Source organism: Perognathus longimembris, chromosome 7, assembly GCF_023159225.1.
Source record: "Perognathus longimembris pacificus isolate PPM17 chromosome 7, ASM2315922v1, whole genome shotgun sequence".
NCBI classification, from domain to species: domain Eukaryota; kingdom Metazoa; phylum Chordata; class Mammalia; order Rodentia; family Heteromyidae; genus Perognathus; species Perognathus longimembris.
This window is the reverse complement of record NC_063167.1, coordinates 60,719,876-60,743,834: the sequence shown is the minus strand read 5'-3', so window position 1 is coordinate 60,743,834 and position 23,959 is coordinate 60,719,876.

Below are 23,959 nucleotides of genomic sequence, written 5' to 3'. Positions count from 1 at the left end.
CCACCACTGTTCAAAGAGCACAAAAGAGGTCCAGAAAGCTGTTCCACACAAAAGAAGGAGGAAAAGGAAAGATTAAATACCACTAACTAACCATTCACTAGACTGTTCACTGTGTTTGTTACATCTATAATAAATCTCACAAATCTGTGTCATTATGTTTAATATGTCCCTTATGCTAAAGATAAAGAATTCTAGGCTCTAAGAATTGAACCAACTTACCTAAAAATCATAGAACAGTAAGTAGAAGAAGCCTAAATTGAGTCTATATTTTTGGCTACCAAATTATTTATGTTAATATGCACTTCCATCAAAAAATCAATTTAACTCTAAAAATGATAAATTGTTTCTCTACATTTAAAGATACTTTAGTTCCCTTAGCTTTTAAATTTGTATCTCTACAATAACAAGAAGATATTCTTTAAAACCACCACATCTGTGTGAACCTTGGATAGACACATAGAAGTACCTACAGAAACATATGTCATAACCTAGGTCATGTATAATGTGGTCCTTCTAGCTTGTGTCTCATAGTATGTTCCAAAAGACCTTGTCCCGTGTAGTGAAGGGGTGTGTTTTCTTCCTGAATCCCCTTTCATCATCTTATTTTTTGGTCCTTACTGTATTTCATAATGTTCTCTATTTCACAGCAATTCCTGTTGGATTATATCCTTGCAGAAAACTCTCAGGGTTAGGTCATTTGTTCAGTTCCTATTTAAGAGTAAAACACATCCATTACTTTATTCCAAGTCTGTTGTAGAGTCCAAGTGCTGCTGCTATTCCAAGGCAATGTATGCTGCCTGCACTCTTGCACCCTTTCCCCTTGATGTTTTTCTTCACATTCTCCATCTCCATATTTTTTGGTAACAAAAAATATAGACTCAATTTAGGATTCTTCTACTTACTGTCCTATGATTTTTAGGTAAGTTGGTTCTATTCTTAGAGCCTAGAATTCTTTATCTTTAGCATAATGGAAATATTAAACATAATGACAGATTTGTGAGATTTATTATAGACGTAACAAACACAGTGAACAGTCTATTGAATAGTTACTGGTATTTAATCTTTCCTTTTCCTCCGTTGTGTGGAAGTTTTGGATTATGCTATCTCAGATACCTGAACAAAAGGCTTGCCATAAAGTATTTACCAGCAAATACATGCTAAAGTAAGAATTTTTATGATAATAAGTGATTAAATTATTTGTTGGATTTCTAATAAGAGTAGAAAAATTTCCAGCCTGAGAGAATTTAACAAAATTGTCACTTTCATGTCATATGATCAACTATTCTTTCTGCTCTAGTAGCCAAGGGTATTCCCTTTAACTATTTTGCTAGGTAATTTTCTACAGGGAACAATTATATTTTATATCATCACACTCTGTTATAATTAGGAATATTATATCTTATTGTCTCCCTCCAACCACCCCAAATTAAACCTCTGTATTTAGTTTACAATCCCAGTGAATTCAATCCCTATGTGATAGAATTAAAGATGGCTTGAAGTACAGTACTGTGTTTAGGCATAATAGTTTTAACTTGCTTTTTTTTGTAGGAAAACAAAGGTCTTTAATAGCACTGTTTTATTGATGGGAGATTAATCATATCTATCACTTTATGTAGTCTTAAATCACTTAGAAAGATACTAAGTGCATATAACACATATATATTCTGTTCATGTCGTATATTATTATAAGACTGGAAATGTTTGGTTACAGTGCCATTTAAGTGCTTGGTATAAAGTAGATTCTCAACAATTGTATTTTTTTCTTCTATATACTAATTATGTTTGTAGGCATGGTGACACACACCTGTCATCAAAACATTTAGGAATCATATTCAGGAGGATTAGAAAGCCAAGACTAACCTTGGCTACACAGTAAGTCTGAGGACAACTTAGGCTATACAACAAGAACTGTCTAGTGGAGTCTATGTTTCTTTGAATCTGGCTCACTTCACTTAATATTTTTTTTCCAAGTCTTCCCATTTCCTTATCAATGGGGCAATATCATTCTTTGTGATGGAAGCACAGAATTTCATTGTGTATATGTTCTACATTTTCTTGATCCATTCATCTACTGAGGACTATCTGGGTTGTTTTCATATTTTAACAATGGTAAATTTTGCTGTGATGAACATAGTTGTTCTGGCAGCTTTAGTGTGGTCTTGCTTGTAATCCTATGGGTAAATGACTAGCATAGACTGCATGGTTTCTCTCAATAATAATTAGTTCATGTCTAGGATAGTCCTAGCAGAAGATCACAATAGCTCAATAGGTAATACATATGAACACATAAGAAGATGTTAAGCAAAATGAACCCAAATTATGGAAATAAGTGGTTTGCCATTGCAGTTGTTTTTTTTAATGTACCATGTGAAATTATGCCTGTTTATATTATCTTTTCCCATGGTTTTACCCCTGATGTCACCGCAACTGATTTTGGTACCCTAGGTATTGCATATATGTCCAAACTTTCTGTGATTTGTTGTGTTTCTGGACCTTTGTTGAAGAAGTTTCTTTTAGTGCAAAGAAGTCCTAGAGATTCTCCTATTCCTTCTTGTAGTGTTTCCAGGGTATCTAATTTTATTTCTAGGTCTTTGATCCATTTGGAATTTATTTTGGTGCAGGGTGATAAATAGGGATCTAGTTTTAGTTTGTTACAGGTGTTGACCCAATTTTGCCAGTACCATTAGTTGAAGAGGCTACCTTTGTTCCACCTATACTTTTAGCTCCTTTGTCAAAGATTAGGTAGCCGTAGGTCTGCGGGTTCAGTTATAGGTCATCAGTTCTGTTCCATTGGTCCTCAGGTCTGTTCTTGTGCCAGTACCAAGCTGTTTTTATTACTATAGCTTTGTAATACAACTTAAGGCGTGGTATTGATATTCCTCCTGCACCGTTCTTTCTACTTAGGATTGTTTTGGTTATTCATAGTTTTTTATTGTTCCATATGAATTTCTGAATTGCTTCCTCTGTTTCATTAAAGAATGGCGTTGGGATACTGATGGGTATTGCATTGAATTTGTAGATGGCTTTTGGTAATGTTGCCATGTTCACAATGTTAATCCTCCCAATCCAGGAGCTTGGGAAGTTTTTCCATTTTTTGAGTTCTGCCTTAATTTCTTTTCTCAAGTTTTTAAAGTTCTTATCATAGACGTCTTCCACTTACTTGGTTAAGGGTATTCCTAGGTATTTTATGTTTTTTGAGGGTATTGCAAAAGGTGTTGCTTTTCTGATTGCAGCCTCCCTCTTCTGGTTGTTGGCATATATAAAAGCCATTGATTGTTGAGGATTTATTTTATATCCTACTACTTTGCCAAAGTTTTGGATCAGCTCTGATAGCTTAGGGGTAGAGTCTATGGGGTTCTTAAGTATTGGATCATGTCTGCAAAGAGAGAAAGATTAACTTCATCATTTCCTATTTGGATCCCCTTTATGTTTCTTCTTGCCTAATTACTCTGGTTAGGAATTCTAGTACTATGTTGAAGAGGAGAGAGCAGACATCTTTGTCTTGCTCCTGATTTTTAAAGGGAATGGCTTTAGCTTTTTACCATTTAGTATTATGCTCATGGTTGGTTTGTCATAGACAGCCTTTATTATATTCAGGAATGTTCCCTGGAATCCCAGTTTTTCTAGATTTTTTTTTTTTTATCATAAATGGGTGCTGGATTTTGTTGAATGCTTTTTCCACATCTAGGGATATAACCATGTGATTCTTTGCCTTGCTCCTGTTGACTTGGTGGATTACATTAATTGACTTGAGTATATTAAACCAACTTTGCATCCCTGGAATGAATCCAGTTTGATCATAGTGTATGATTTTTTTGATGACTTGTTGAAGTCGGTTAGCCAGAATTTTGTTGAGAAACTTTGCATCAATGTTCATCTAGGAAATGGGTCTATAATAATCTTTCCTTGATGGGTCCCTGTCTGGTCTTGGAATTAGCATTATTCTAGCATTGTATAATGTGTATAGTAGTGAGGTTTTACCTCTATTTCATTGAAGAGTTTAAGGAGTGTTGGTGTGAGATCTGTTTTGAATGCCTTGTACAATTCCCCTGTGAATCCATCTAGATCTGGGCTTTTCTTGGAAGGGAGATCTCTAATTGCAGTTTCAATTTCATTGCTGGGTATGGGTCTGCTCAGTAGATATAAATCTTCTTGGTTGAGTTTTGGCATATCAATTTTTGTTAAGAATTTGTCCATTTCTTTCAGGTTCTCAAATTTGTTGGCATATAGGTTTGCAAAACAGCCCCTTTTTATATTGTGGATCTTGGTTGTTTCTGTGATGACATTACCTGTTTCGTCTCTGATTTTGTTAATTTGGGTGTGCTGTCTTCGTTTTTTGGTCAGGTTTGCTAGAGGTCTATCTTGTTAATTTTTTCAGAGAATCAACTCTTCATTTTGTTGATTCTATTTTTTTTTTTTTTTTTTGGATTCTAAGTCACTTAATTCTGATTTGATTTTAATTATTTTCTCCCACCTATTGGCTTGGGGTTTGGATTGTTGTTTTCCTTCAAGGAGCTTAAGGTGCTTTGTTAAGTTGTTGAATTGAGATTTCTCCAATTTGTTGATGTCAGCACTCAGGGCTATAAATTTTCCTCTGAGTACTGCCTTTGATGTGTCCCAGAGGAGCTGGTAAATTGTGTGTTCATCTTGATTTAATTTCATAAATATTTGAAATTCTGTTCTGATTTCCTCAATGATCCATTGGTGGTTCAGAGATGTATTGTTGAGTCTCCATGTGTTGTGGGGTTTTCTTTGATGGCCTTTGGCACTGAGTTCTAGTTTTATCCTGTTGTGGTCTGAGAGAAAGCAAGGAACAATTTCAGTGTTTCTGAATTTGTGCAGGTTTGCTTTGTGCCCTAACATGTGATCTATTTTGGAGAATGTTCCATGTGCTGCTGAGAAGAATATATATTCTGCTGTTGCTGGATGGAATTTTATGTAGATGTTGGTTAACTCTAGATTGTCCAAGCAATTGTTTAGTTCGGAGGTTTCTTTGGTCAGTTTTTGGCATGGTGATCTGTCCAGGGGTGAGAGTGGTGTGTTAAAGTGTTCAACAATCAATGTGTTTGGGTCTATGACAGTTTTTAGAGTCAGTTGTGATTGTTTGATGAAGTTGGGAGCCCCTGTATTTGGTGTGTAGATGTTTAAGATGGTTATGTCCTCCTGTAGGAGAGATTCCTTTATTAGTATGTAGTTGCCTTCTTTGTCTCTTTTTACTGGTTTTAATTTGAGGTCAATTTTATCTGATACTAAGATTGTAATACCGGCCTGTTTGCTGGGGCCATTTGCTTGATAGAGTTTACTCCAGCCTTTCACTTTTAGAATATGTTTGCTTTTGTTGACAAGGTGCATCTCTTGGAAGCAGCAGAAAGATGGATCTTGGTTTTTTTTTTTTTTTTTCAAATTTTTATTATCAAACTGATGTACAGAGAGGTTACAGTTTCATACATTAGGCATTGGATACATTTCTTGTACTGTTTGTTACCTTGTCCCTCATACTCCCCTCCCTCCTCCCTTTTTCCCTCCCCCCCGCCCGGAGTTGTTCAGTTCACTTACACCAAATAGTTTTGCAAGTATTGCTTTTGTAGTTGTTTGTCTTTTTTTACCCTGTGTCTCTCAAATTTGCTATTCCCTTTCAATTTCCTGCATCCAATACCAGTATACACGGTTTCCAATATACTCAGATAAGATTACAGATATAGTGTAGGTACAACCACAGGAAGGTGATACAAGAACATCATCAATAATAGAAGCTACATATACACATGGGACGTTGAAAGTAGTTACAACTGTGATATAACAATTGTTTCCATTTTGATCCATCTTGTCAATCTATGTCACTTAATTGGAGAGTTAAGTCCATTAATATTGAGAGTTAGGATTGAGAGGTGATTGCTTATTCCTTTCACTGTATCTATCTCTGTAGGGGCTGTGTCTTCCCTTTTTGCTCTACTAAAATGCGGTTTTATTTATGGAGGTTTCCCCTGTCTGGATCGTGGTCTTGATGATTTTCAATGTGGAGGGCATCTTTGAGGATATTCTGTAGTGCTGATTTAGAGTTATATTGCTTCAATTTTTCCTTGCTATAGACTTTTATTTGACCTTTGGCTACGAATGAGAGTTTAGCTGGATACAGAAATCTTGATTGGTAGTTCTTTTTCTTTAGGATGTTCAAATGCCATTCCTGGCTCTACTTGCTTTCATGGTCTCCGCTGAGAAATCTGGAGTAATTCTGTTTGTTTTTCCTTTATATGTGATTGTTCTCTTTTCCCTAGCATCTTTAAGAATTCTTTCTTTGGCCACTATTGATTCTGTTTTGATTACAATGTGTTGATGTGAAGTTCTGTTCTGGTCTGTTCTGTTTGGGGTTCTAAATGCTTCTTGTATCTGGATGGGCTTATCCTTCTGGATGTTTGGGAAGTTCTCAGCTAGTATTCTGTTAAATAAGTTGCCTATTCCATTAACTTCTTTCTCTAGGTTTTCTTCAATACCAATTAGCCTTATGTTGGGCTTCCTGATTGTATCTTGAAGCTCTTGAAGTGATCTGTTTTGCTTCTTTGACTGATTTTGTATTTTTTTAATTCTTTTTTTGTAGAGTCTAGGCTGTCCTCGATTCCTGAGATTTGATCTTCCGCTTCATACAGTGTGTTCACTAAAGTTACAACTTGGTTTCTTGTCTCCTTATCTTCTGATTGATCTTTCTTGATGGCTTCTGTATCTCTGCTGTAATTCTATCTTATGTCCAGTATGGAATTTCTTACTTCATTAATTTGGTTCTGGGGTTCTGGGTGTTGCCTCTAATCTCTTTTAGCTGGGTAGCTATCTTTTCATGGGACTCTTTTTCTTTCTGTTGGAGTTCGTATATTATTCTATTTGTGGAGGCCATGAAGTCCTCTATTATTTTTTGGTTGGATTCAAAGCGTTCACAAATTATTCTTTGGTAGCTCCTCACACTCTAGAATGCTTGTGTGGAGAGACTCAAAATTTTCATTTATCATTTTTTATCAACATTATTGGTAGAACATTTTGAGGGCTCTCCTATAGGATTTCAATTGAATGCTCTGTTTCCTGTTTGGTCTGAGTGGGTAATAAGATTCCCTGTCTTGCCATACTTTTTGTGTTTCTTCTGCCCATTTGAAATTGGAATTCCTGCCTGCTAGTCCCCTTTGGCACTGTTTAGGACCTGAACCAAGTCTACCAAGTCCTGTTGTGCTATTCTTATAGGTACACAATCCTAGACAGATAAGTTCCCTCTCTTTTTATGCATATAGCTGCAGATTTACTGTCCCCACAAATTTCCTTTTGGAAGTAAAAACCAACCCTGGGGTCTGTATTCAGTGGCTAGATTATATACAGCTCCAATCTTGTTCTAATGTCTTTTGGGGTTGATAAAATTGCTGCAAGAATCCCTTTGGCTCACTTAGATTGTTCTAAGCAGCCTATTTTCTTGCCTACCACTAACCTGGGCTCAATGGAATTTGGAGGTCCTGGTTGGTGATGATTGTGTGGTTCTCTGAGGATTTTGGGTACAGTTGGGTGCCCTCAGTGATTGGGGGACTGTGGTCAGCCTGGGGAATCAATCTGTTGCTCCCAAGGTGTTGATAGCAGCAACTCGAAGGCAGTGGGGCCTGCGAGACCTCTGAGCTGCTGAAGCCAGGCGGAGGGCAGGTGGCGTGCTCCGGTCGGGAACCCTGAGGTGCCTCTTGGTGGGCCCTGAGCAGGAACTCTGACCTAGCTGCAGTGGGCCCCCAATGGGAGCCCAGAAATGGCTGTGGTGGGCTCTGGGCAGGAGCCTGAACTGTCTATTTTGGGCCACAGGAGGAAGCCCGAAACTGGTCGTGTGGGCCCCAGGTGGGAGCCCTGAACTGGTTGCGGTGGGCCCGGGGGCAGGAGCCCTGGGCTGGCTGTGACAGCCCCCTGGTGGGCGGCCTGTGCTGGCTGCTGTGAACCTGTGGCAGGAGGCCTGACCTGGCTGTGGTGGTCCCTGGGAGGGAACCTTGAAATGCCCACAGTGGGCCCTGGCAGGATTCTGGGGCTGTTGAAGGCACATGGTGGGCGGGTTCTGGCTGGAAAGATGGAGCTGCCTGTGGGGGAAGTTCCGCTCACATGGCTGGGGCTGTCTTTTCCTGGGCTGAGCTGACAGTGTCTTCTGCTGGGTTTTAGAGGCTGGGTACCTCCAGTCACTGGTGGACAATGTTTGGCCTGGATAACCAGCCTGTTATTGAATCGGCAGCAGTTGCAGTGATGGCCTCCTGGAGGCGCACTTCTTGTTGTGTTTACTGGTATTGAGGGGCCACTAGCCTCTCAGGAGCTTCCTCCTGTTTGGGCGGGGAATGCTTCCCCTCGGCTGAGCTGGGACTCACTATTCCTACACCTTTGCCCTTTTCAAAGATGGCCCCTTTGACCTTACTTTCCCCTGGCATGCCTTATTTTCAGTCTGCTCTGGTCATCTATGCCAGAGACAAAGATGGAGATTCATTATGGCAGAGGCAGGGAAGGGCTACTTTCCGAATGAAGTTCTGTTGGTGTAGACTTGAGGAAGACTGTCTTTTGTGGAGTACTCATGCTTCCTCTGGTTCCTCAGACCTTTCTCGCTCTGCTTGCTGCTTGCGGACTGTGTCTCTCTGCTGCCATCTGTCAGATTTCTCTCCTCATCCCTGGTGTGTGGGTGTGGATTTGGTTCCATCAGGTAAGCAGCGGGGTGGCGGTGGCCCGCCACCTGCAGCTGAAATCTAGATCTTGGATCTGCTGTCTCATCTTTACCTTCCTGGCTTGAATCTCTATACTGTTATACCTTCCTTGGGCTAACTTTCTAGAGTTAGAAGTTTCCCTATGGAAGAAAAATTGGGTTCTTGGAGAGAGAGATTATATAGGGCTCTGCTTCTCCTCCACCATCTTCTTCCCTCCCTCACTGCTTTTCATATGAAACTGTAACTGCTCTGTATATCACTTTGACAATAAATAAATTAATTAAAGTATATATAAATAAGTGTTGCATAACAGTAGCAACAACTGATGATATTGACCCTCCTTTTAAGCGGTATATGTAACTTTTAAAGCTCTAAAAGTAATTTATACATTATATCAAAGCATTGTTTGAGGAAATTATACATATATACATTCAAAACAAAAGGCTCAACTAAGAGGTAAAATGCATTCATGTCAAAAGTGAAATTCAATATTTAATTTTATCAGTATTTAACATGAGCTCACTGGTTTTTCCACAGGAAGAAGAGGCAAAGACTGAAAATATGGTCTTTTATAATCTTTCTTCTTCTCTCTCTTCTTGATATACATTAGTTTCCATGGAAACTATAATGGGATGGCTTGAGAGTGACATCCACCAATGTAGTATAAGGTCATTTTTCTGTAATGCTTTGAAATTTAAACCATGATTTGTTCTGTACAGTGAAATCTCCTTAACATATTCTGAAGGCCTAAGAATAGCCCATCTTCAGAATGCAGAAACAAGATACAAGACTTCATCATGCCAGGTCTCAGAACAGTTTTGTGTAATAAAAAACAGAGAGTGTCGTCTCTTCACTTTGCCTCAACTGGAGTCTTGGCAACACATCTAGCCTTCTTAGCACACAGAGAAAGAAACTGCTCCTTCCTTCTTTGCCCCTGTTTCTTGCTGCTATCCTAGAAGGCCAGCAAGTAAGAAACAAGTGTTCCAAGCTCTAAATGATGAAATATGTAACTGCATGTGGTTAGTGATAAAGCTGCAGGAGGGTTCTTACATTTACTGGATTTCTACCACCCTCCTTCCCTGGCCAGCCTTCCTAGAGGACTAATGTCATTTTCTTTATTAATTTACCAATGCCTCATTTATAATTTTTAGGTGATTTTAAAGGAAAATATATTTCTAAAGAAGGAAACTAGAGGTCTGAGATGAAAATGATTGGAAATTTAATGGAGCATTATCAACTCAGTCTTCCAATGTACTCTTCAGAAAACATACATACACACACACACACACACACACACACTCACACAGATGAGGTGAGTGGTTTGGGTTCAAATCTTGACTTGTTTTCTTTCTAACTATATGCCCTGAGCAAGTCAAAACTGAACCTAAGATTGCTAATCTGAAGAATAAAGTTGAGAATGGAAGAAAAAAAGTTAAAAAGTAGATAATGTATAAGACAATGGTGGTATTAGCTGTATTCTTAGGAACTCAGTACATTACTGTTGCATAAATCAAGTAGGAATTTCATAAAACTTGGCCTAAAATGTTTGTGTTTTCATTATAATGCTTCATGTAGGAAATTGTGCAATATTGATCTGATTTCTATTACACTTCAACATGAGTCAAGAGGCTTGTACAGTAATCTGGAACTGGTGGTGTTAGCCATTGTTTTGGCAGGGTGGGAGAGGGCTGAAGGAGATGCCCGGGCTTCTAGTTCCTGATCCAGAATTAAAAGCATCCTTCCACTTTAGCTACATCAGTCCAACCTAATTACATTTTTCTGAGCATAGCAAAGACTGTCACACATTGTCTCTCACACAATTAAAAATTGTTTATTGAAAGTCACTACATAAAATTGATGATGGAAATTTTTTTGTTTCCATACCATAAATCATAAAAAACACAATCATAAAAAATATTTCAAAAAGTAGTAAATATTGTGTTTCCAATGACATATTTTATGACTTGCCATTCCAACACTGCTCATTTTATCTATGCAAAGAAAAAGAACAATACATTCTTCATTGATACAGTAAGACACAGTCATGTCTCCTACCCACAGACTTAAATTTTAAGAGGCATATAAATAAGCAACTTAGCATATGTGACCTCCTGACCGTGAAGTGTTAAATTCCAAGAACTATATTACTCTACCACTTTTATTTGTCTGTGGGAAATCACTTGATTTATGCTTGATCCCAGGATACAATAAAAAGGTGCAGGTATGCCAGACTGGAACTATTGGAACCTGTCAAATAAAAAATTTAGTTACCCTTAAGATGTACAAATAAAAGTAACCTTTGATTAAGGATAATGTGGTTTATATGATACTTTTATCAGTGTTCAGCCACAAAACATATCCAAACAATTTAATTTCAATATAGTATAGTACATCACAGCCCTTTTGGAAAGGAACATCTCTTGCATGCTGAAAAAGAAAGCCTTGCATTTGTGAGGGAGTTGGAACACAATTGCTATTCCAGGCCAGAGGAGCTAAACCAGCCTAGACAAGGTAGATTAACAGAAATGTTCAGCCAAGCAGGATCTGAAGTTTCTCAAATTTGGCTTATTTACATTGACCATTCATTCTTATTTTATGGGTTTTAGAACTTAGATGAGGTCCAGCTAGGATTATAAACCAAAGTGCCAAAATAACTTATAAGACAATTTGAAAGGAATTCCTGGCTACGTTTTCAGGCACTGGAGTTTGTTATCATTCCAAAAGGATTCGCAGATATTAGGTTTTTAGGCAGGTCTACATTGATTCAGAGTGAAAGTCAATAAACAACCTTGAGCATGGAGCTGGTGGCTCATGACTGTAATTCAGGAGCCTGAGATCTTATATTTATGATTTGGTACCAGCAATGACTGGAAAGGTTATGTAATTCTTACCTTCAATTAACCATCAAAAAGCTAGAAGTGTAACTGTGAATCAAGTGGTAGAGTAACAACTTTGAGGGAAAAAGCTAAGAGACAAAGCCCAAGACTTGAGTTCCAGCCCACATGCTTGCACGCTCGTGTGCAGACACACATACACACACAAACACACACAGTTTCAAAACACCTTGAGAATTCATTTATAGCATATCTGTGTTGAGGCTTAGGCTTGGAACTCTGGTTTTAGCCTAAAGGAGTGAATTAAAACTTGCTGCTCTGAAAACAGGTTCTGTGTTCTCTCATGACAGTTAAAGAACTCTCATACTGCCATTGAACTCAGATATTTGAAGACACTGAATTTCTTCAAGTGACGAAATACTTTAAAATTTTTGTGCTTTTAGTTTTTCTTTGTCATTAAACATTACATTTTTATATTCTACTATACTTTTCAAACTGGATATTTTCTGGCCAAAATTAATGAACCAAATCATTTAGATTTGTCATTATACATCCTTTTGCAATCTTTACAACACTGTGAAAAGCCCTATGTAAATGGGGGTCTAATTAGATGCCACCATGGAAACACAATAGCTGTGAGCTCGGGATGAGGTTTCACACATCCCAGGTAGTTCAACATGTACCTGACAACCTGCAGGTGCCCAGTGTTTGGGAATGAAGATATAGATGGATAAATGAGAATGAAATTTTCATGAATACTTCCAAAGTTTATTGCAGAACAACTTTGTTCAATGCTTCCCTGTGAATCAGAACAAGACCTTTATCAAACTGTGGACTGCATAAGATGGTGGAAGAGATCATCTACTGGCCTATGTCAGGCAGTAAAGAAGCAGGGAAAATGTGATAGACACCAGGGCCTGGTAGAGATTGTAGCAGAATGTGATTAGAGCTGACTGCTGGAGTGGGGTCCTGTGATGCCAAGAATGCATAGGCATAAGACACATTTCTTTTTTTTTTTTCTAAATAATTATTTTTCAAACTGATGTACAGAGGGGTTTCAGTTTCATATGTAAAGCAGTGGGTGCATTTCTTGTACAATTTGTTACCTCCTCCCTCATTTCCCCTCCTCCCCTTTTCCCCTTTCCCTCTCCCCCTATGAGTTGTTCAGTTGGTTTACACCAAATTGTTTTTGAAAGTATTGCTTTTGGAGTCATTTGACTTTTTATCGTTTGTCTCTTGATTTTGATATTCCCTTTCCCTTCCCTAGTTCTAATCCAGTATATACAGTATCCAGGGTACTCAGATGAGATACAGTGATAGCACGGGGACAACCACAGGCAGGGGATACAAGAGGATCATCAACAAAATAAAAGCTACCATTTCACATGGCATGTTGAAAGTAATTACAACAGTGATATAACCCTCATTTCCATAACATGGAATTCATTTCATTTAACATCATCTTATGTGTTCATAAGGGCATAGCTTTTGGGCACTTGTGATCCTCTGCTCCCTATGAGGGAAACCATAGAGTCCAAGTTTCTTTGGGTCTGGCTCACTTCACTTAGTATAATTTTTTTTCCAAGTCCTTCCATTTCCTTATGAATGGGGCAATGCCATTCTTTCTGATAGAGGCATAAAATTCCATTGTGTATATGTACCACATTTTCCTGATCCATTTGTCTACTGAGGGGCATCTGGGTTGGTTCCATATTTTAGCAATGACAAATTGAAGACACATTTCTTACAACTTTCAATTACTTGCAATGGTGATTAGTTGGAGAAAGGTATCCAGGTCCTTCAGAACCATTTGCATTAATTTTGATATGCTGTGCATCAAATTTACATTTTTCATTATGACTCACAAGTCAAGACAAACATCAGTCAATCTTATTGTTTTATTTGCTTTCACTAAAGCCTGCTTGAGATTGTAAGCATGATGTGAAAATTTAAAAAACATAGATTACATATGCTCATAATATATGTACATATAGTTAATTTTTATAAACACACAGAGTTACATAAGAACAATTCACATACAATTCTGTCTTATACAAATCTATATACTTTAGGTACGTACATATTATATACAAATATAGTCCCTTTCATCTTTAAATATTTCACATTGTTTTCGATCTGAAATATACTATATAAAATATGCTGTTTATACAACATATACAGTAGTATTTGTTGAGTAGGTAATAATATTGTTATGAAACATGTATAGCTTGTGGGTAGCTGGTGGCTCACACCTGTAATTCTAGGTACTCAGGAAGCTGAGATCTGAGGATCACAGTTCAAAGCCAGTCCAAGCAAAAAAGCCTATGACTCATCTCTCCAATTAACCATCAGAAAACCAGAAGTGGTGCTGAGGCCCAAAGTGATAGAGCCTTGAGCATAAAGCTCAGGGACAGCATCCAAGGCTTGGGTTCAAGCTCCATGACTGAAAAAACTGAAAAGTATGTACAACTATGTGCTCCTCTATTTCTCAATCTTTCCATTGTTGTGGCATATACCTGAGAAAAATGAAAGAGGAATGATTCATTTTGGCTCACAAAATAAATAAAATAAAAAGAGTATTCAGTCCATAGTTCTTGGCTCTATTGACTCCCAGTAGTGGGTCAAAATATTGCTGTTAGACCCTGTGACAGAGACTTCCCTCATCATGGAGGACAAGAAACCAAGAGAGAGTGCTTGAACTAATAGACATTCTCTTTTTTCCCCCTTTCTTCAATTCAGGCCATTACCCTATGAGGTGGTACTGTCCACATTCAACAGAGATCTTTTTCCATGGTTAGTATCCTAGGCATACTCTCACAGACACATGCTGTGCTTTCCTAGTATTCTCAGCCCTTCTCAGTCCAATCACAATAATAAGCAAGATGAGCCATTACAGTTCTGTAACATTTTGGTCAATGAAGCACTGAATTTGACAATGGTCTTCTAAGATTATAATGAAGAGGAAAAGCTCCTATCACCTAGAAATATCACTGTTGTCATAATCATATAGCTTAATGCATTTCTCATGTATTTGTGGTGATATGGGTACAAACAAAGCTATTTTATGACAAATTATATCAAAGTATATCATTTATAATTATGGATAGCACATAATACTTGATAATAATTCTAATGATTAATGAGGCTGAATAGCTAAATAACTCTACTCATATATTTGCTACAGCACCAACTTCATACAGCTTGTATTTACCAAATCTCTTGATTGCATCAGGATACTATCTTGATGGGTTTTCTTGTACCACTCAATTTTTGTAAGAATGCTTAATGATACTCAATGATGAAATCACCTCACAATGTCAGAATACATTCTCAGTATTAAGCAATAGATTTTTCTTTCTCTCTGTAAGTATGTATATGTATATACACATATATAATCTCAGCTAGTGACAACATATATTTAGTTCCTTAATATATATAAAACATATTCCACTTTATATGTGGAAAAGTACACACATACTCACAGGTATGAAATGCATATACAGAAATCGCTTACATATGAAATTTTATGGATGGTATCATTATATGTATACATGGATGTGTGCATTTTCTTTTGTGAAAGCAATATCTGTTATTCACTGAATGCTATTGAATCATTTTTATGTCTAGGTATTTGACTGCCACTTGAGGGTGCAAAAAGTGAATTTGACAGTCTCTTTTTGTAAGCATATCATAGTGTAGTGGGGGAGACAGACACATAAGCCTGTAAATGGAAATTGTGATGTAAGCAGATACTGCATAGATGGGCAAATGAAAGATTGTTCCAAATATCCACCCATGTTTTCCACACACCACATGCAGGTCCTTCTTTTTTGTGAATCTTATCCATCTTCCAAATAATGACTTTGAAGATAGGTTTTTACCTTAATAAAACCTCAAAACAGTTGCAAATGTTGGTGGGAATGTTTTGATTTGTGCTTCTAAGAGCTATAAAACATTTTACCTACCCCAGTATCACATGAAAATTTGTTAACTGAACTTGGGAGAAGATTCTTCCTTTATGAATGTATTCGCTTTTGTCATATTGCAATTTGTGAAATGGAATGATTCACTAGTAGTTTCCTTGTGTTTTATAAATGTGTGTGCATCATCTTTACACAGAATTCACAGAGTATTCACAGCTCTTTAAATGCACACATATGCACATGTGTCTTCAGACAGACAAAAAAATAGCATAGCTGTTGGGTGCTGGTGGCTCACTCCTATAAACCTAGCTACTCAGGAAACAGAGTTTTGAGGATCACAGTTTGAAGCCAGCCTGGGCAGGGAAGTCAATGAGACTCTTTTCTCCAGTTCATCACAGAAAAAGCCAGAAGTGGTACTGTAGTTCAAGTGGTGGAGTGCTATCCTGGAGCTTAGCAAAAGGACCTCAGGGGCACCCAGGCTTAGAGTTTAAGGTCCAGAACTGGCAAAAAAAAAAAATAGCATAGCTATCTCTATCATAATCTACAGTGGAAGTATGGTTGGAAAATTCGATGTATTTTGAACATTCTCTCTCAGGATGTCATCTGTAAAGCAGAACTAACTTTCCTTCCTGCTCCTTAGGATTGTCATGAATTTCAAATTAGATAATATGAGAAAGTGGTTTATGAGGTAAAATATACTGTACAAATACACATCTGGCCAAGGTGTGAGAGACATCTGGCTGTAAGTCAGATGCTCACGGGTTCCTCAACTTGCAGAATGGCTTCCGCAGGTAAATGCAGATTTCCTTTTATATACAGAGTTCTCTCCAAGTCACTTTTTCTACCTCTGTCAAAAGCCCAAGTCTGTCCTCATTCCTTACCATGACATCTATACTCTAGGCTCTTTGTGTGCGTGTGTGTGTGTGTGTGTGTGTGTGTGTGTGTGTGTGTTTGTTGTTGTTGGTGGTGTTTTTTGCCAGTCCTGGAGCTTGGACCCAGGGCCTGAGCACTCTCCCTGGCTTCTTTTTGCTCAAGGCTCCACTCTATCACTTGAGCCACAGCGACACTTCTGAGCTTTTCTATATATATGGTGCTGAGGAATCGAACCTAGGGGTTCATGTATAAGAGGCAAGCACTCTTGCCTCTAGGCCATATTCCCAGCCCCTAGGTTCTTTTTCTGCTTCTGCCTTTGCATGTAATATTTTTCAAGAGAACAATATAAATTCTTCTTCAGCAACACTGTTATGCTACCCAGGTTAATGTTGTTTACTCAGCACTTTTCTCACTTAGATGCAAGGATTAATCTGTCCTGAAGCTGCTTCTTTCTCAGACTCACCACCCCCCCATCCCACAATGTGGTGTTTTCAGCTGACTTGTTCATACATTTCTCCAATGTAGTAGATACTAGATATAGTTACTCACCTCTCTTTAATCATGGTAAAAATTGCTGAGTATTTACTTTCAAAGGTGGCAAACAGTCATACTCATCCAAATTCTTTTTTGAAAAGTGAAGGGAAATCTTTGTATTTTGACTTTAGACTTGGAAATTCATTGACTCATTAGCTAATTGCAGTGTTGTTTCCAGGGTTCCATTAGAATCAAAAGGAAAATGGATCTGACTATACTTAAATACCTAAAGTGTGGTCCTTGAGTGAAAAAGTCACATGGAATGCACTATTGTATTAAGGTAAAAGGCGTTTATTTCAGGAAAATCATGACATTTCATAGATCAGTGATACAAGGAAAATTCCCTTGGCCTCCCCGAGTCTCAACTTTGTCCCATGAAATAGATATAGCTGGCTCTTTTTTCTCCCTTAAGAAACTAGAAAACTACAGTAGAATATCATTTTATGCTAACTGAAAAAAATTACAAAATCGTTACTATTTTTAAACACATGGAAGAAATGAGACTTTTGATCAGATGAACCAATGAGACACTTTCTCCAAAGTGGAGACAAATAAACTGTTACAACTTGGAAGGTTACAGACAGCAGATAAGGGGAAAAAATGCACAATTTTTAACATATTTTTAAAAAGCCAAGTATGAGTTAAAAGGGGACTCTCCAGGACTTTGGTATGAGTGATGTCTATGTTTTCTCAAGTGTTTCTTTCTTCTTTATTTTCTTTATTAAGTCTCTTTGTGTTCATGAGAACCATTCAGTTATGAGAAAGGAAAAGTAGAGAAGCCCTTCAACAATGTATTTTCCTTTTCTCTTTAACGAAGTAAATATCCCTAAATTCCTAGGAAAGAGGTAACACCCATGCAAAGATTCACTGGAGAGGATAAGTCAAAGTAGTTTGCTTTGGGTAAAAAGACGGAAAATACCCCTCTCTTTCTCCAGAGGCAAAAGAAAGGATGAAGGGAAAAAAGCAAGAATTGTCTTTGTGGGCCATGGAAGGGGTGTTAGAAATCCTCTGCCAACAGAAGGAGCAGACTGCAACTGAAAGAGTCATAGAAACAAACGTCATAAACATTAGGGGACAGGAAAAATGCAGCAGAGCCCACAATCTGGTGATAATGTATATATCATTCTCTTCCGACCAAATCCTCCCATTCTCCTATAGAAATAAGTGAACTCTGGCCTATGGTGAGGCTGTGCAGGAACACAGACAAAGCTTCATTCCCAATACCTAGACATACAGAGATTGCCTAAGCATGACATTTGTCAAGAGAATGGCAAAGATTCCACTTTACCTACTCCTAACAACACACTAAAGCAAGTGACAATAGTTTGAAGAGCGACTCCTGCAGTGGCTAAAGAATACAAAAACCATTGAAAGCTGACATTGGAGCAAGACTACTGGAAAAAAGTTCTCATATAACAATATCAAAACTAAGAAGGTTTCTGTTGTGAACTGGTAGAAGAATGTGAAGTTATTGTTTAAAAATAATGTAACTACACCAGAACTCAAACCAAGTTCAAGAACTAACTACAATGCCTAAAATTTTCCAACACGATATATACACAAATGGCACAAGGGAGGCATACACATTTTTATTGAGTAAACAATATTTACTTCAATTTTACTGTCCTAAACATACTAGTCAGGACTTATCAAAATTACTACTCTCATGTATTAATTGGTAGATCCAGTAGATAGAACTTTGGCAAGAATGGATTTGGGTAAGAGTATCTAATTATACTGACCTATCTGGCCATGTGAATTTGATACTTTTAAAGCACTCTGCTCAAAAGTAGCAGAATATTTAAAGGTTATTTATTATACACTTAATATATATGATATCAACCTAGACCACACTGTAGTTAAAAAGTTAAACTATGGAAAATAGTTCATTTTCAAGCACAAAGCTCTCCATAATTGAGAAAGAGGAAAGCTCTCTCAATGTGATTAAGGATACTAGGAGACTCAGGAAACTAACTTTAGATTCAATAGTGAAAGAGCAATATCTTTCCTCTAGGATTAGCTACAAGGGAAGGGAGTTTATTCACTTAGTGTTTACTCAACATTGTAATGGATAGCCAGTTCCATGTAATACAACTAGAGAAAGCAGATAAAAATGAAAACAATATGGACACCAGAGGTTTTTTCCCTTCTTTGTTTTTCTTTTCTTTTTGTCTTACTTGCTCACTTATATGTCATTGGGAGGATAAAGGAGGAAAAGAAATAGAGGGACATAGGGTGAACAAATGCAGCAGAGGTAATCACTAGACACCATATTGAAAACGAACTACACAATGTAGGTGGGTCAGGAAGGAAAAACTTGGAGAGAGGGCGAGAGGGAATGATAAGGAGAAAAGGAATGATATTGTCAAAAAAGATACAGACTTATTACCTGACATAGGCAACTCTAAACCCTCTGTATATTACCTTTATAGTAACAATAAAAAATTTAAAAAGCAATAGCCAGAAACAGTGGCTCAGGGTTGTAATCCTGTCTACTTACAAGGCTGAGATCTAAGATTCAAGTTTGAAGCCAGCCTATGCAGGAATGTCCATGAGACACTTCCATTTAGTCAGAAAAAGCCAGAAGTGGAAGTGTAACTCAAATGGTAGATCCCAGCATTGAGTGAATCAAGCTAAGGGATAGTGCCCAGGCCTTGAGATCAAGCCCCAGTACTGGTGTGTGCTCGCATGTGTGCCTGCACACAAACATATACACACACAGAGTACTAGAAATATCTTAGTTCTTAAAAAGCCCAATTGTCTACAAAGAAAATCCTATAGTGTGGGGCACCGGCCTGCAGCTTTAAGAGGCAGTTCTAGCCGGCCAGCCTATTTTCCCAGCCCTGGAGCCGAGTGGCTGTTAGCCCTGCCTGCCTCCCCTTCTGGAACTGGAAAGGCGGCTCTAACCAGCCCCACCTCCCAGCCTCTTGGCCATGTGCAGCCAAGATGACTGCTGGTGGTGAACCTGGAGGCGGTCCTGGGGGCCTTGACTGTTGTAGATTTAAGCAGCCCTTAGGGAGGTCCTTCAGCTCTCCTCTCTTGACGGACATCTCAGGCAGCCAATCAGCGCCTAGCTAGGTGCTCTACACCCCGCCCCTTCCTGCCGCCATTTTGCCTTTATAAATGTGGTTCCCCCTTATTAAAACTGGAGTCTTTGTGAGACATCCCCCGATTGTCTGAGTGTCCTTCAATAAAGTAAGGAGGGCTGGGATCAGGCGATTCTCGACTCTACCTCCTCTTGGTTCGCCCCATGGGGTAAGCTCCCCGCCTCTCCCGCTGGCCAGGAGACCACTGAGGGTGAAGGACCCCTACACCATAGAACTTACAAAAAAATCTGCTAGAATGAATAAACTTAGAAAATTCATAAAAATTATTTTTAAAATGTAGCTATGTAGACATATGTGCACATGAATATATACATATGTATACATATATGTAATATTCATATTTTTCTTTGAAGTTTTTTTTTTTTTTTTTTTGGCCAGTCCTGGGGCTTGGACTCCGGGCCTGAGCACTGTCTCTGGCTTCTTCCCGCTCAAGGCTAGCACTCTGCCACTTGAGCCACAGTGCCGCTTCTGGCCGTTTTCTGTATATGTGGTGCTGGGGAATCGAACCTAGGGCCTCGTGTATCCGAGGCAGGCACTCTTGCCACTAGGCTATATCCCCAGCCCCTTCTTTGAAGTTTTAATTTACTTTATTTCAAATCATTAAATAAGTAATTGCAAAGCTAAAAAAAAGACAATAAACAATCATTATGTTAGCAGGGAACAACTGAAGTTATAAAAGTAATACAATTTAACTATATCAAAACAATAAAGTTTAAAAAATGTCTAGCACAACTGTAAGATTTGCAAGCTACTATAAAAGTGCTGATAAATTAAGTATCAGAATTAGTGCATATACATTTTATGTTCATGGTTCAGTTTTACCAGTGTTTTAAGGTAGCCATTTTTCCAGCTGTGTCTATATCTTTAATGAAATAACAATTCAAACTTCTCAAGGCTTTGTACTAGAATTTGGCAGGGTAAAACATAAAATTTGATGTAGAAAAGCAAAGGAAAAAATAGAACAAATGATTTTAAAGAAACATAAAGGGAACAAATCTGAATCATCTGACTTCAAGTTTTGCCCTAATAGGAATTCGCAAATTTCCAGGTACCTATGGCTTATGCCTATATTCCAGCTACTCTGGAAACTAGAATCCAGAGAATTAAAGAGTTCAAGGCCAGATTGTACAAAAGAGTTCTTTGAGACTCCATCTCCTAAAATAACCAGCATAAAACAGTGTTAGAGGAGTGGATCAAGTGGTATAACACTGGACCAATAAATGTGACAACCTTTATAAAAGCCCTATACCCTCATATCAAAATATCTGCCTCAGATAAGATTACAGAGATAGTGTAGATACAATCACAAGAAGGTGATACATGAATATCATCAATAGTAGAAACTACAGATACACATGGGATGTTGGAAGTAGTTACAACTGTGATATAACAATCATTTCCATAAAATGGAGTTCATTTCACTTAGCATCATCTTATGTGATCATAAGGGTATAGCTATTGGGCTCTTGTGATCGATCCTCTGTACTGGTATTAGAATTAGGAAATTCAAAGGGAATACCAAAATTGAGAGACAAAGGGTAAAACAAGAGAAACAACAACAAAAGCAATACTTGCAAAACTGTTTGGTGTAAGTGAACTGAACACCACAGGGGGGGAAAGGGGGAGGGGGGAGGAGGGTATGAGGGACAAGGTAACAAACAGTACAAGAAAAGTATCCAATGCCTAACGTATGAAACTGTAACCTCTCTGTACCTCAGTTTTATAATAAAAACTTAAAAAAAAATCTGCCTCTCTAAAAGGATATAAGTAAGTATTTACCACAGAGAAGTAGCTTTCAAATTAAGTGAGGTAACAGAATCAGGATAGGGAAACTGTTGAGTTTGTGGTAGCTATTGTCATTGTCATTGTTGTTTTGGGGGAATCATAATGGAAACTTCTTTCTTCTAGATCTCGTCCTTCTCTTCTTCCTTAACCCTCACACTAAATGTTCAGGAATTAAAACAAGTCTTCTTATAGGAGATGTTATCAGCAGTCTCTCAGTTTTGTTTTTTTGTTGTTTTAAATCTGGGTGCTTTCTGCCAAGGGAAAACAAGAATGAATCTTGTATATGCATAAAAACATATTCAACTCATGAGTAGGCATCTTTCATTATACCCACTGGATGTAGCCTGGAAAGGTGTCTGGAGGTATTTTTCTATCATGTGATGGAACTATAATAGCTCCTCTGGACAGGCAGAGGTGTCTACTGGACATTTTGAGGGTGGAAAGAGGCTTATTGTTAAAAACAACAACAACAACAACAAATACCCAAACAACCCTCAGCTGCAGGTCATTGCCATCCTCTTCTTTCAAGATCTCTAGAGGGCTACTAGCAATATAATTACCTGATAATAGTCTGTTACCCATCTTATGAAAGTAAAATAGTTTAACTACAGCTTTGTAGGGCTATCATTTCTTTTCTCTCTGCCTTCCCAGTTCCTCTCCTCTCCTCTTCTCTCTTCTCCTCCCCTCCCTTCTTCTCTCCCATTCCCTTCCCCTCCTCTGTACCTATTATTTCTTATCCTTCCTTCTGTATTCACTCTGCTCCCACTCTTTTTCTTTTCTTCCTCTTCTTCCCCTCTCCTATTCTCCTTCTTTTTCTTCTTTTTTGCTCTCCTTCTTTTTCTCTTTGCCCTTCTCCCTCCTCACTCTTCCCCATCTGTTTCTCTCCCTCTCCTTTTCTCTCTCTCCCTTACTATTTTACCTTATCTCTTTTCTTAATTAGGTCTCTTCTATTTTGCCTTTGTTAAGAGAAAGTTGAGTTTGGATTTTGGAGAAGTTTCTAAGTATGATAGAGTTACTGCTACTCTGAATAAACACCTTTCAGGAATATGTCTACTGTCCACTATGATAACTTGGCAGTTTTTGTAAATGCTGGAGTGCAAAGCAAGTTGTGAATATGAGCCACATAGTCTGGCAACAAATTATTCTCATAGTGGAAGAGGAACAGAGTTTGAAATATCTGGAGCTAGAGACAGTAGAAAGGTCTTTTAAGCACAAAGCATGTAAAATTTTAAGGAATGAGCCTGGAAATAAATTCTTGCACTTGCTTAATCAAAGTGGAGGATGTCTCACATTGGAAATATACCTAAAGAATACGCAGCATAATCCAAGCAAGTACATCTTAATGAGAATTTTGTGACACAGAATTTACCAGAAGTCTTACAAACAGCATACCCCTGGGTAGAATGCATCTCACTGCATCTGACCATACAGAGTGTATCTGACATAGCTTATACTGAGGAAGTCTGGAAGTTCCTGAAAGAACTGTGTACAAAATTGCTGCAGACATGGATAAGCAGCCTGAAGAAACAAGTGTCTCAGTGACAGATCATCTACACACATTCATCAATATGTCAACGTGGGGAGTATGTGAGACCAAGTTGATTATATACTTATCCTGCCTATTGCAAATAGAGGTATCAAAATGCATTTGAATTTCTCCTATGTGTGAAAAAAAATCTCAATTTTATATTTTTACCAAATCAATGCTCATTGCAATAAATGGAAAAAATTAAACATAATGTATTTCATAGTCCCTAGCCTATAGGTTTTTCATGAAAAGCATCTCCTAATTATTACTTCAGTATTATGATTTGGGGAAAACAATGTGTCATTGAAAAATAGCAACTGTTTATTCTTAATAGTGCTATCTGGTTGCTTATTAAGATTCATTTGAGATGTTTTGAGTGGGAGATGGTATGCAGTGAACTGGGGACTTTAAAAAGCACATTTTTGTGTGTTGTTCCTCCATCCATGGCAGAATCCTTGGTCTAGATTTGTCCTGCTCTGAGTTCAGGCTATAAGAACCCCTCATTTCTTATCACTCATGGTCATGTCAGTCTGTTTGTTCTTCTCACTTTGCTAAGACAATTTCCAAATGAATTATTTTGGCATACCATAATATGATTATGGAAATAACTAACTACTGAGGGTGTTACCAAAATAAAAGTTATTTTATACACAACAACTCTACAGCCTATTTTATGACTTGACTT